Below are 12,716 nucleotides of genomic sequence, written 5' to 3'. Positions count from 1 at the left end.
AATGCTAAACCCACCTTTGTCCCACGTGGGTCCTGCTTATTCATCTCACATTTTCTTCCTTCCCTGCCTGAAATCGAGCAGCGCTGCCCCGTGCCTGCTCTCCAGACCCTTCCAGCCCCAGGGCCAGCAGTGCCTCCCCTCACCCCCGGCTCACTGTTGCCACCCAGGAAAGTGTCCCCAGGCCAGCTCCTGCCTCAGTCTCCACCTGCCCAGCCCCACAGCCCTGCTTCTGGATCAGCCCACTCCATAAATACGGAAGATCAGTGTTTATTTTTAACAATTACATTGACGAATTATATTGTAGTCACTGCAAAAGCGATTTTCACAGGTTTTCCGATTGCTTCCATCTGAAAATTGTAAGTCATATTCAGCGCAGAGAAGCCTGCAAAATGAAAGGACTGTAGGTATTTCGGACCGAGCTGCCTGGAGCGCCACAGCCTGCAAAGCCTCAGGCCCTGTTCCAAAGGAACCCGCAGCCAGCTCACAAAAACATGAAGGGGAAAATGCCGCTTCATGGAAGCCGACAGCCAAGCTCCTCTCAGCCCCTAATGAACCCCAGATTCCACCCGTAAAACACGCGTGGGCTGAGTAATGAGGGGAGCGCGGGGACCACTGGCCACCCCCGGGTTGCCCTGACGCCACCAACGGCCAGCCTCCACAGCTGAGGGCAAGGCCTGACGAAACATGGAGGCTGGCAGGAGAGAGATGGGCCACAAATCCCCCTCCCCACAGCCCACCGCGCTGCGCTCCCGCCGTGTGCGGAGAGAGACGGGGGCACAGTCGGCGGGGCGCGGGGGCCAGCCGTGCTGTCGCCATGGGCCACCTTGACCGCACCGTCCTCCCTTTCCCTTCACGGCCTCGCCTGGCCCCGTCACGCGCGCAACTGCGCGGGCCACGTGGGGCCCGGCAGAGCACGCACACCGCCCCGCCCCGCCCACCCGCTCGCCCCGCCCGTCACCTCCCTCCCCGCCCCACCTCCGCTCTCCAGAAAGACAGACAGTGAAATCAACCAATCAAAGGCACTTCATTCCCCTCCCCTCCCCCACGCGGCCACCCCAATGCCTACGGTTGCTGTGTCATCCGGCGGCTGACATCGGGGGCGGCTGCCAGTTGGCTGCGGAGGCGCCGGCGTCCCGCCAATGGCCTAGTGAGCAGCACGACCGACATCTTCCCTGCCCAATAGTTGTTTCAGGGCGGGCATACCCGTGAAGGGAGGGGCGGGGCAAGTGGTAAATGTCGTTGGGGTCGGTAGGGAGTGTGGCGTTATTGCCGTTCCGCGGCGGGGGCACTTGGTGCCGCAGAGCGGCGACAACCGCGGCCGGATTCGGTATCACGTGTGCCCGTCACAGTGCCCCGCCCTTGGGGCCGGCAAGTGAAGTAGGCACCCTGACGTAGCCTCCCCTCCCGCTTCGGCTGAGAAGGGCCCCAACGTCGCCGCGAAGAGGCCGCCAAGGAGAGCAGCTCGGTGGGCGGATCTTCGCGCCGCTACGGTGTAACGGGCACATCCCTTCTCCAATGGTGTCCGAGGGTGCGACCCTCAACCCAATCCGTACGGGGCAAGTAGGGGCGGGCGCGCTGGTGCCCCATTTAAGGCGCAAATCTCGCAGCCAACTGGCAGAAAGGAAGAAGGGGTGGGAGCTAGTGAGGGTTGCTAAGGGGGCAATTTTAACTGATGACAGTCAGCCAGTGCAGCCAATCAGTGAAGCTGTAGTGACTCGACAGCCCAATTAGACGCGTTGAGAGGCGGGTGTTCTGCTGTGATTGACGTGGGCCGTGGCTAATGGGCGGAGAGATCTCCGAGGCTCTTCCCAATAGGCAGCGTGTAGGGGCGGAAAGGTGAGCGGAGGGAGAAGACGAGCAAGAGGGGTGGCCAATCAGCATAGGGGTCGGCGGGGCGCCGTCCAATGGGCGGCGCGAGGGGCGGTGCGGGGGCGTGTCTCGGTGTGTTTGGGTTCGTGCTCCTCGGGGGAGGGAGACGGCGGCGAGGAAAGTTTTTTTTTTTTTTTTTTTTTTTCGGTGGGGTTTTTTCGTAGCGGGGGGGGCGTTTTTCGCAGCTTCTTCGCGTTTGTTTCCTGGCTTCGTGTTTCGCGGACGGGTGGAGCCGCCCCCGGCACTGAGAAGAAGGGGGCTCAGCGCACCGCGGCGGCGCCTCAGCGGTGAGTGCAGGACAGGCCCCCCCATCACCCCCCCTTCCCCAGGCGGAGGGCGGGCGGTCGGGCCGCGGGCCTCCCTCAGGGCCCTTCCCGCCTTCAGGACCCTCGCGCCGCCGCTGAGGGGGCCTTTGGCGCCGGCCGCGCTCGCCCCCTCCCCCGTTCCCCAGCTGCGGTGCCTTGTGGGGGGGGGAGGGGAGGAGGGGGGGCCGGGCCGGCGGGAGGGGCCCCGAGCGGCGGCTCAAGGGCGCTGCCCCAACGGCGCCGGGGCTGCTGCTGCTCCCCCCTCCTCCACCCCGGCAGCGCCTGTCCCGGGGCAGAGTCGGGCTTGCGCCGCCCCCTCCCCGCCGCCCGCCTCACGTGCGGCCGTCGCGCGCCGCGGCTGCGCCCCGCCGCCCCCGAGGGTCCCCCTGCCGCCCCCTCCGGTTTTCCCGACAGGGCCCCGGCGGGACGCGCGGGCCGCCCTGAGGCCGCTCCGCTGCCCGGCGCCGTGGCGCGCAGCGCCGTGCGCTCGGCTGGCTGCCGAGCCCGGGGAAGAGCCGCCGGCTCGCCCAGGCCGGGCAAAATGTGCAACGGCGGAAAGACCCAGAGGAGCCTTTTTGTGGCTGGGGGGAAGAGTGCTTTTGTGTGGTGTGGGGACAGTCCTGTGGTTACGTTGATACCACTACAAACCGCACTGGATGTGTTGAACATGATGCTAGTTGAAATGTGTGTATGTGGGTGGGAGGGAGTGACCGTGCTCAGAGGTGTGTCCCAGGCGGAAAAAAAAAGTTTCCCCAGCTGTTTGTAGCAAAATGAGCGAATGTTTGTTTCTGGAGGCACTTCACTGGCTGTGGATAACGCTGCTTGTAGCATGGTATCTTGCAAGCTCAAATCTGCTTCGTGCACGTAGGAGTATCTGCTACAGGATATAACGGAGGCTTGTTGAATAAAACCAGGTTTCAACAAAGTCTTTTCCTAGCTAGACATGCTTACTACTGCAAATGATACGTCATTTTTCCATGTTTAACATTTCACTAACCTGAAGAATATCTGTTAAGATACCTCTCAACAAAGTTAACCAGTTTATTTTTCTGTTCACAATCCATAATTATTTTTTTGTAATCGTTATTTGTTAGGTTTCAGTGTCACATTTTCATCCTCTAAAACTAGTAAATTTTCCTGACAAATAGCAAGTAGATCTTTGGGGGTTGTGTAGCTCTGTACTTGAAAGGTCTGTTCTACTTGACAGTATTACTGGGAAATGCCATCCAGATGATCTGGGGTTTAGTTTCTGCTACAAATGCTGTGGTGGTAATACCTTAGATTCGCAGGGTTGTTAAATATGTGCACAAATACAAACAGCTTTGTAGTTAGTTTGGCTAAGCTGAAGTTGCTCAACGATTCCCTCCTCTCCTGTGGTGACTCTGTAATGGTACAAATTCCTTGGAATATGTGTGCTGTTGAGAAGCTTGCTGTCATCAGCTGTGTTACCTGAGGTCCTGAATTTAAAGATAAAGTCAAGTTTTCCTACATGATCCACAGTTAGTGTAGGGACAGCCATGTAGATGTACCTCAGGGAGTGGTTTGTCAGGGTGACTCTTCTACCTGTGTTTAACTAAGCAGGAGGTAAAAGTATTCTTTTAATACTTTTAATAATTCTTTTAATAAAAAAATTCTGCAGCAAAGAAGTCACCCTTCAAAAAGTTGAGGCTGGGGAAGGGGGAATAGAGCCCAGAGTGGTAGTAAAACACAAAAAAATGTCTGTTAGCTTTTCTGCTGTGAAGTTCTGGGGGCACAAGGTGCAGGCACTTTTTTTTTTTTTTTCATAGAAACTAGATGAGGTTATCATTACACTTTTTGCTTTCATCTTGGTTAGCTATATTGCATGTAAATGTTTTATGAATATACAATTTTATGTAAAACTATACATATGTAGAGCATTAGCTCAGAAGTTTCAGCGCAATTGCTAGAATTCAAATGGTTGTACTACTCTTGTGAACTTGGTTTCAGTTTTCTTATAATGTTCTTATCGGGATACTTAGTAAAGGGAATCACTGCAATCCTGTAGCGTGGAAGTACTGGGGGAAAAATATTTAATGTAATTATAAACCAGTCAGTGTCTCTTGATTATGAATTAGTGTGTTACTGCAATTTCTGTATGGCTGCAAATTTAGCTGGAAATCTGAGCTTTCCTTTAAATAATAAGCTCAAATATTGGGAAATAAAAATCTTGAAACTGAATAAAAGAAAAAACCAACCCAAACAAACTTCATCTACCAGAGATTGTGTGACTGAGTAGTCCAGTGAAACATTTGGGTAGAATGTATGTCATGCCTCTGTTTGGTGGTGAGTGTTTGATCATTAAAACATGATGTTTGAGGATGACTTGAGGAGGAGAGAACTTCAGGAGAGAGTTTTGCATACTTCTGAGGTAGTGTATTTTACCTTAGATCTGTCTTCTGTTGTAGGAAGTAGGAAATTAGAAATAAATTAGTTTTGCAGAACTAATGTATAATATACATCATATATAGAGATAGCTGCATCTGTAACAGTGGCATGAATAGCTGCATCCAGAATGGTGGAAAGAATTGGAGGACTGCTATAGAATAAGATATTTGAAAATATGTTCGAATGGGGTTTGTTCTTTTTGAATTCTTGAGTGAGGTTTTTTGTTGGGGTATTTCCTCCAGTAAAGCTGGTGTATTTCTGCTTGCAGAAGAGACTGGATTTACAATTAAGCAGTAGGAACTGGAGATCATAGAATAAATCTGAGGAGCTTAGTTATTGACTTGAATGAGTTTATTAATAGTTTGCTTAATGGTTCAGTTACTTTATTCTCCATTTTCTGCAGAATGGTTGGATGCAGAGTCTCTTGTTCGTGTCATTTATTGCCATTATCGTGTTTATTTTCTCAGAATGTCTTTTTATACGTAGATAGTGTTTGGTTTGTGCAATAATAGTAATAGCGATTAACAGTTATTTTCCAGCTTCTTTGTGATGGCTTTCCTCAGTAATTGCTCTGTAGTGCTGCTATTAGATTCACAGGTTCTGTCTATACTGAAAATTTACAAATTCTGTGATACTTCTACTTACAGTGTACCTTACAGCTTATAGCTATTCAACTTTTTATTACTCAATTTTATTTTTCACTCAGCCAGTTTTTCTGTGTATAATTTCTGGATTAGTAAATGCATCATTATGAAGAACTGGCATTGTTTGTTTTTAAGTTAAGTTTTCTGTCACCTCAGTGCTTATAAAATGTGTTTGCCTGATTTATCTCTGGAATTGCTTTTAAAGATCTATTTGTTGCAATTTCAGAAATTTTACTGGTGGAACATTATATTAGCTTGGGGAGACAATAGCAAGATGTCAGTTTTCAGTTCTAATAGTAAGAATTTAGCGCACAGATTTTGAGCAAACACTTAGTTTGCTCAAATTGTTTGACCAGATGTGGTAGAGTAAGACATGGATCCTTGCTGATAGTCTTCCTTAGCTTAACATTTACTGTCTTTCTCCCTTTTCAGATATATTATATATGTGAAGTTTACTTGTTCTTTCAGCAAACTGTGTGGAATAGGGACTGAAGAAATTTGGTTTGATTTCCTGTGAATCTAAACTAAACTTTCTGCTACTGTCTGCTAATAAAAATAGGGGCACTTTTAAGTAGTTGGTCCAGCTGTCACTGTCAGACAACTAGTTGCCTGTTGGTATTTCTGCTTGTGAGGTGACTAGGGTAATAGTAATCGAGATAATTCTGATTGCTGTTCCCTGTAACTTTCAGTGGATAGTAAAACTCTTATGCTTCCTTACATTTCTCTGCTTTACTGTTCATACCCTCTTTGTGTTGTACTTTTTTTTTTTTCTCTCTAGAGAAGTAAGCATGCTTTGCTGCAAAGATGTGGTGTTTTTATTTTTTCTCCTTTAGAGCAATAGGCAGTGAGTACATTAAGTAATTTTTCCCTTTGCCTTCTTATAGCAGTAAGATGGAGAGGTTGGTTTTGCACTTATGGTTTGCATCATGTTGTAGGGGAATGTTCTGAGGTTTTTAAGTTCTCATCAGTGTAAGGGTTGTGGTTGGAGTTTGGATGTTCTCCGTGTTTACCATGTAGTGAGCTATGGAGATGACCTTTTCCAGTTTCAGCTAGTCAGTACGGATTGCATTTCTGGGCCTTGCCAGCTTTAGTAGTTCTGAAATCGGATATCTTGCATGTATTTCCTGACTTAATGTCTGTGGATTAGAAAAAAACACAATAGTTTCTCTGTGAAAAAATCTGGGAAGAAAACTGATGTTCTGAGACTTCCACTGTTTAAAAACTTTATCTGTTTAAAAGGGTAAAATGATCTGAAAGTAGCTCTTACCCAGTTTAGCTTTTAGGCCTGTGGAGAAATGGCAGGTACTATAAGGCAGCAGTCACACTGCACGCTATATAGGACAGCGGTCAGAGTTAAGTGTGTAAAGTATAAACTGGTAGTCAATATAGTTTGACCCCGTTGGGCAGAAGATTGAAGGCTGAAAAGCTAATTAGCGGATAAAAGGATAAGAAACAAAGTTGCAAAACAAATAGTTGATAATTTTAGATAGCTTGACAGAAGGTTAGGCAAAAGGTGATAAGCTAACACTGTATAAATGAGCAGTGAAGTAGAAGTCATTAATGTTTTTACATGAACTTAATTTTTATGATTTCCTCATCGCTCTTGACAGCATTAAAAAAATACTATAGTGAACAACAGCCTGACAAAGGGTTTTTTAGTAGTGTATTCATTTTTTTCAGTAGTGAAGTTTGTTCTGTATTAGCAGAAATTTATTTGATGCTATTTGATTTGCTAGTGGTCTACAAAGAACATAGTTTTTATAAATACCGTTAACTTTATTTTCAGTTTAGAGACTTTTAGATTCTAGCCTCTATTTTGCTAGTTGAAAATGCTTCTTCCTGTTCCTCTGATCATCCTGTATCCTAGGGTTGCAGGGTTTTTTTCCACTTGAGTCTTTTTTTTTTTTTTTTCTTACAGCAAACATTGGTCATGCCTTGCAGTTCTCCACTGTTTTGTGTGGCAGAAGTAGACTTTTGAGAAAGTTTCACAAGTTAAATTGAAAGTATGATTTTAAATCAAGAAACTAAATGTTTGAAATGCTGTATGCCGGCATTCTTGTTTTAAGACTATAGTCTATTAAGTCTGCACATGATCAGAGTTGAGAAACATCTGGGCTGCTCTAAGGCAGTCATTACTGACTTTCCTGGCCCTGTGACCTCTGCAAAAATCTCATGGCTCTCACACACATGGTAGGAATGGGGTTCACCTCTAGGAGATAAAGTAACTCTCCAGGGCCTTGTCAGTCTACTAAACATGCTTTGGCCCTAAGGTGATCCACCAATGTTAACGGGAGTAGGCCCTCTTGTCTTACTGCTTCTTGCAGCCAAGAGATATAAATTACCCAGGTACCTTGTGTCAGCACAGTCTAGTTATAAACTTGGATGTCTTAGGAGCTGTGTGTGGCTGAAGACACACAGGTTGTCCAGCTCTTAGCTTGTATGTATGAAGACCTTTTACTTCTCTCCTGGGATCTATGTTGGATCTTTAGAAAAAGTCTGGTAAGTCTTTCTGGAGACATTTGAAATGCCATGGAGTGTGCTTTATTTTCTCACTACAGCTGACAGTAGAATCTGCTTTTTATACAGCAGTACCATAACTTTGTGATTTAAAAGTTTTTCCAGAAGTTAGATTTTTGTAGAAGCTTTAATCGCCTATACGTACTTTCTTTACTAATACAGTGCAGTGCTACTTCAAATGTCTGAGGATTCTGTTGCTTGCACACTGTGACTTAAGAAACCAAAAATTAATATTAGTGGATGCAACTAGTTTGAGGAGCAATGTCTTTAATATAAAACCTAGAGAAAGTATTAATATCAGTTTTTGATGAAAAAAAAATTTGCCCCCATGATAGAGGAAGAGAATGTGTCCCCTTACCCCAGCTTCCTACAGATTCAGAAATATTCTTCTCTGCTAAATGGATTATGATCCATCCTTGACTTGAAGTGGCTGAAAATAACTCTCAGAAGGCCATAATACATGTTGCATGAAATAGTTGCTTTACAACATTGTCAGCTACTTTTGTGGGTTTTAATATTCTTCTTTGTGACCCCCTCTAGAATTCTTACATGTTGAGATTTTTCCCAGATGTGATTGTGTGATTATAATGATATTCTTATATTGCTGTAAACATAGCAATTTAACTCTGTGCTGGGCACATGCTTTTTCTGAAATTCTTGTTTAGGTTTTTTTGTTTTGTTTAAGTTCAGCTTAAACTGCTTCTAAGTAAGAAGCTAAAAAAAGAGCACTTTGGCACAAATGGGTGTCCACACAGGAAGTTTTACTATTACAGCCATTGTAATTTAAATTCATATCCTTCCGTATTAAATTGGGCTCTGAGAAGAATTTGTTTCAAATTAGCTTTCTAACTTGCTCTGTTTGTCAAACAGCTAAGCTTCTGCCTTGTCAGATTTTATTTGCATTGTACCGATTGTCTATTTTTGCAATTGGAGATGCAGATGAGTATTTGAGAACAGGAATGAAAAAATATTGAGCCACAGTACTTGTATGGAACTGTTCATCAAAATACAGACCATTTTTCATTGGCATTGATAAAATAAGTCAATATTTCATATTTTTGAAAACTTTCTCACATTGGGAGTTTTTAAAGATGGATACTGTCTTAATACTAAATTCCTCTAACCCTTACATTGTCTTTTTTTGTGGTGATTTTATACAGGCACAGCTCATGTATTTCCTATAGCCCTTCAAAACAAAGTGAGATATTAAAGCTTAAATAAAGGTGTTTTTTTTTTAATATAGCTGTGCTTTTTGCTTGGATAAATGCTCGTGTGCTTCAGGATCTGCTCATTCACTTTCAGTGGCTGGTGTGGTGACAGCATGAAGAACGTGCACATTCCAGTGTTTCTATTCTATTTAATAAAAGGTTAGGAGAACATTACCTGTGTTTCTGATGGCATTGACTTTGCTGAATGATACTTGAAAGGGGGAGAAACGTGGGATTTTTACTGCACAGATAGGTGTTTTCACTCACTTTTAAAACTATGTAGTTACAGTAAGCTGGTTGTCAATAACTTCCTTTGCTTGGCCTTTTTAATTGTTTGAGTGCACTGAGAAGCAACCAAAACTGGCCGATAATCTTCTCTTTTGTTGGAAGTTAACTCCTCTGGTTCTTCCATATTCAAAAACCATCTTTCTTTTCCCTGTCCTTGGCAATTCATTTATTGCAGAAAATAGATTCAAGTTGAGAAAGGCTTCCTGTTGGTTGGAAAGTAAATTAGTTTGTGGAGAAGTGTCTCAGGGTGTTACAAAAATCCTAACCAGGAAAACTCTCCAAACCAAATGATAGTTTAGAAACCCGACATTGATTTATTGCAGTGCTGGCTGCATGGGGGATCTTTCCTGCTAACATGCACACCAAGTTACTCGAGGGTAAACATTATGTACGGTAGAGTACTTGCATATGCATAGCACATTACATATTTATTTTCATTTATGCACAGGATTGGTTAGATGTTTCTGGCTTCTAATGCAAATCAGCGCGCATCCTCAGACAGCACTGCTGAAGTTTTTTACCCACTATGAGTGCTCCCGAAGCGGGGGTTTGCCCTCTTTTAGGGGGAGGGGGGTGCTATTTGAGTTGCAGATCGTGATCTCCCACTACCACAATTACCTTTGTCATACTTCCAACTAATTTTCTGAGTATTGCAGCACCTTATCAGCTTACCTTCTCTCTTTCTGTATAATTAATGGTGTTCTTATTGTTATCTGTTCTTTGTTTCCAATGATTTGCTCCCTTGATTAGAAGTCCTTTCATTCATGAGTTTTGAGAATTTGGTATGGTGGGTACTTGAGAGGGTAAGTCATTTAACAACTTCAGAGGTTGGGTCAGCTTGACCTAAAGTTGTGCGTGTTCCTGTTTTAACTAAATCAGAGTTTGGTAATTCTGAAATTTAGGAGATGTTCACCCTTTGGGACTTGTATATATTCATATATCACATAAGTCTTGCGCTCTCCGAACTACTCTTTAATTGCAGCAATACAGCACTTCACGATACAGTATAACATAACATGGAAGCATACAAATATAGCAATCATGAGTACAATAATTACAATTAACTTTTTAATCCATAGGTGTAAGTTAGGTAACTGGGATGTTAGTCAGTCCAAACTTCCTGAAATCCACAAGAGGTACCATCTTTCTGGATCTCATGCAACATTTTCGTATGTTTCCAAATCTGTTTTATGTCGGTAGAAATTCTCCGACTTCCGTCCACATACTCACAACAACTAGTATTAACAATAGTACAAACTCTGCCCTGGGATGCCAACATCGTATCTAATGCCATTCTATTTTGCATAGCTATATGAGCTATTTATGAAATTTCTTCCTGCAAAGCCTTTGTGACGTTTGTAATGTCGCTGGCTATCCTCTCATTGCTTTTTCCAATTCAGCAATCCCCAAACAAGGAATAATGCACCTAGCAAAAGAGTGAAATCCAATGGGTTTTCCTATAAGGGGGGGGGGGGGGGGGGGTTGACTTGCCTATAGCTCCGCAGGTAAGTTACTAACAACAGATTATTATCCAATTTCTCAGCTGTAGTTATATTGGGGGGAAAATCTCTCCCAATGTACAAATGCCTGACCGTCTTGGTGGTAAAGCTTTTTGTGCTACACTGCCATATATCCAATACCACCCAGTCCCCAACAGAACGTTCCAGTACTTAGTCATAGTTAATTCTGACGGATTTGTCAGCTGCGTTGACCAATCACAATGTGGGTAGTGCCCCACAAATAACCTGAGCTCTATTTGTGTGTCTTGGTTTTATTTATACACCTTACGTCAGGCAGGTGTGGATTCAGTATTTGTCCAAGTTTGGAGGTCAGTCTTGTTCCAGTTAGTGTATTTTTGGTCTTACCTGCAAGCTATTCCAATTAGTCCTGAATGGAATAGCAATACTAACTAGAGGAATTCCTTTATGAGTGTTTTCAGGGAAATGGGTACATACCCAATACTGTGTCTTATTAATAACCTTCATTGATCTTTCCACAATTTTCAAATAAGTATGCTGTGTCCGTGAGTTCTCCTATACCACATAACAGGCAAAATTCTGTACATTGGTAAAACATGTTTAAACAAGTATCTACAAAGAAATAGTGTTAACAAACTCAAATCTCCCTGTATACAATCCAAATTTATATAGTGTCTTATTTTAGTTAACTTTCATGCTGCCTGGCAGTATTGCAAGAGACCCAACCTAGAACTTCATTACTCTCAAGTTAGTTTCAAGTGTTAAGGTCCTTCTTGCTTGACAGTCCACTCTGGCAAAGTAGTTGGCTTAAACCTGCTGTGATGAATCCCTCCATGGATACCTTCAAGCCTGACAGCAGTGTAGGTAATAAGTAATATCTGGAAAGGTCCTTTCTACTTCTCTTTCAAATGTAACCACGTTCTCAGATACACTTATCTCTGAGTCAGGAAGGATGCACCAGCATGTCCAATGGTACAGGTGTATAGGTATATTCAACAGAGAACAATGAGGAAAGAGTCTTCCCCAAAGACAGTATATTCAGTTAGCTCCCAATCATCAGAAATATTAATTTGGTCTTCCTTTCCTGTTCAATGTACAGCATACAGTCTTCCATAGAATACTTCAGATGGGCTCACCTTTTCCTAACTTCTGAGGTGATTCTGATTCTCATTAAAGCAATAGGTGAAACATCTATCCATTTTAAATTAGTTTCTTGACATAATTTAGCCAATTCTTTCTTTAAAGACCTATTAATCCTATTTACTTTCCCACTAGACTGGGGTCTCCAAGGTGTATGTAAATCCTATTTTATTCTTGAAAGGGCAGAAACTGTCTATTACTTCTGCTATAAAGTGTGAGTCTCTGTTTGATGAACTTCCACTTGGAACTCCAAATCTTGGTATAATCTCATTTAATAGTTTGTTACCTAGAGCTGCTTTGGTTTGGCATGAAAAGCTTCAGGCCATCATGAAAAGGTATTTACCAATACCAAAAGATATTTATAATTACTGCATTTTGGTAATTCAGAAAAATCCATCTGCCAATATTACCCCAGAATATTCCCTTTTCTTTACCTTTCCAGGTGGAGGTCTTAATTCCACTTCAGGATTATTTTACAACATATTAAATGTTGGTTTACTATTTCATCAGCATAGCTTTGCATGTTTGGACCTATTGCATATCTTGTAACACTTGCAATTATAACATCTGCTTCCATATGAGTTTCTTTATGTGTCTGCTGTAGCAACTTCCACGTTATGGAAGCTGTTACTAAACACTGTCCAGTAGATGCTACCCACCACCCATCTGAAGTCCTTATATGTTTTAGCATCTTAGCTAATTCATTCTCCTTTTCATTGTATTTGGGCGGTTCAGTTCTCACTAGGTTTTGAGGAATCAAGGTTCTCATTATTGTTTTGTTGGCTGCCCTCTTTGCTATTTCATCCACCTTACAATCAATTCCCTTGTATGACCTCAGTACGTCCAGGTTGGTGAGCCTTA

The 12,716-nt window shown here is 43.5% G+C and overlaps 1 protein-coding gene and 1 long non-coding RNA gene across 11 annotated transcripts in view; one reads left to right on the top strand and one right to left on the bottom strand.

The window, feature by feature from the left end:
* Positions 1-251: 251 nt before the first annotated feature.
* Positions 252-1,868, bottom strand: LOC130150731 (uncharacterized). Its single transcript, XR_008822341.1, has 2 exons — positions 1,067-1,868; positions 252-382 (listed from the first exon to the last, which is right to left on the bottom strand). It is a non-coding gene; the product is annotated as an uncharacterized LOC130150731 (long non-coding RNA).
* Positions 1,868-12,716, top strand: part of TNRC6B (trinucleotide repeat containing adaptor 6B) — a 153,511-nt gene continuing 142,662 nt past the window's right edge. For 8 of the 10 annotated variants that reach the window (XM_056341932.1, XM_056341949.1, XM_056341950.1 and 5 more), the window contains exon 1: positions 2,030-2,156. The gene's annotated coding sequence lies outside the window, so the exon portion shown is untranslated. Of the gene's footprint in view, positions 2,157-12,716 lie in introns of all 10 variants that reach the window. The other 2 variants (XM_056341948.1, XM_056341934.1) reach the window with 2 other exon arrangements.

The sequence above is a fragment of the Falco biarmicus genome, chromosome 5 (genome assembly GCF_023638135.1).
Source record: "Falco biarmicus isolate bFalBia1 chromosome 5, bFalBia1.pri, whole genome shotgun sequence".
Lineage (NCBI taxonomy): Eukaryota > Metazoa > Chordata > Aves > Falconiformes > Falconidae > Falco > Falco biarmicus.
Note: the sequence above shows the minus strand (reverse complement) of the source record. Positions and strands in the feature narration are given on the sequence as shown.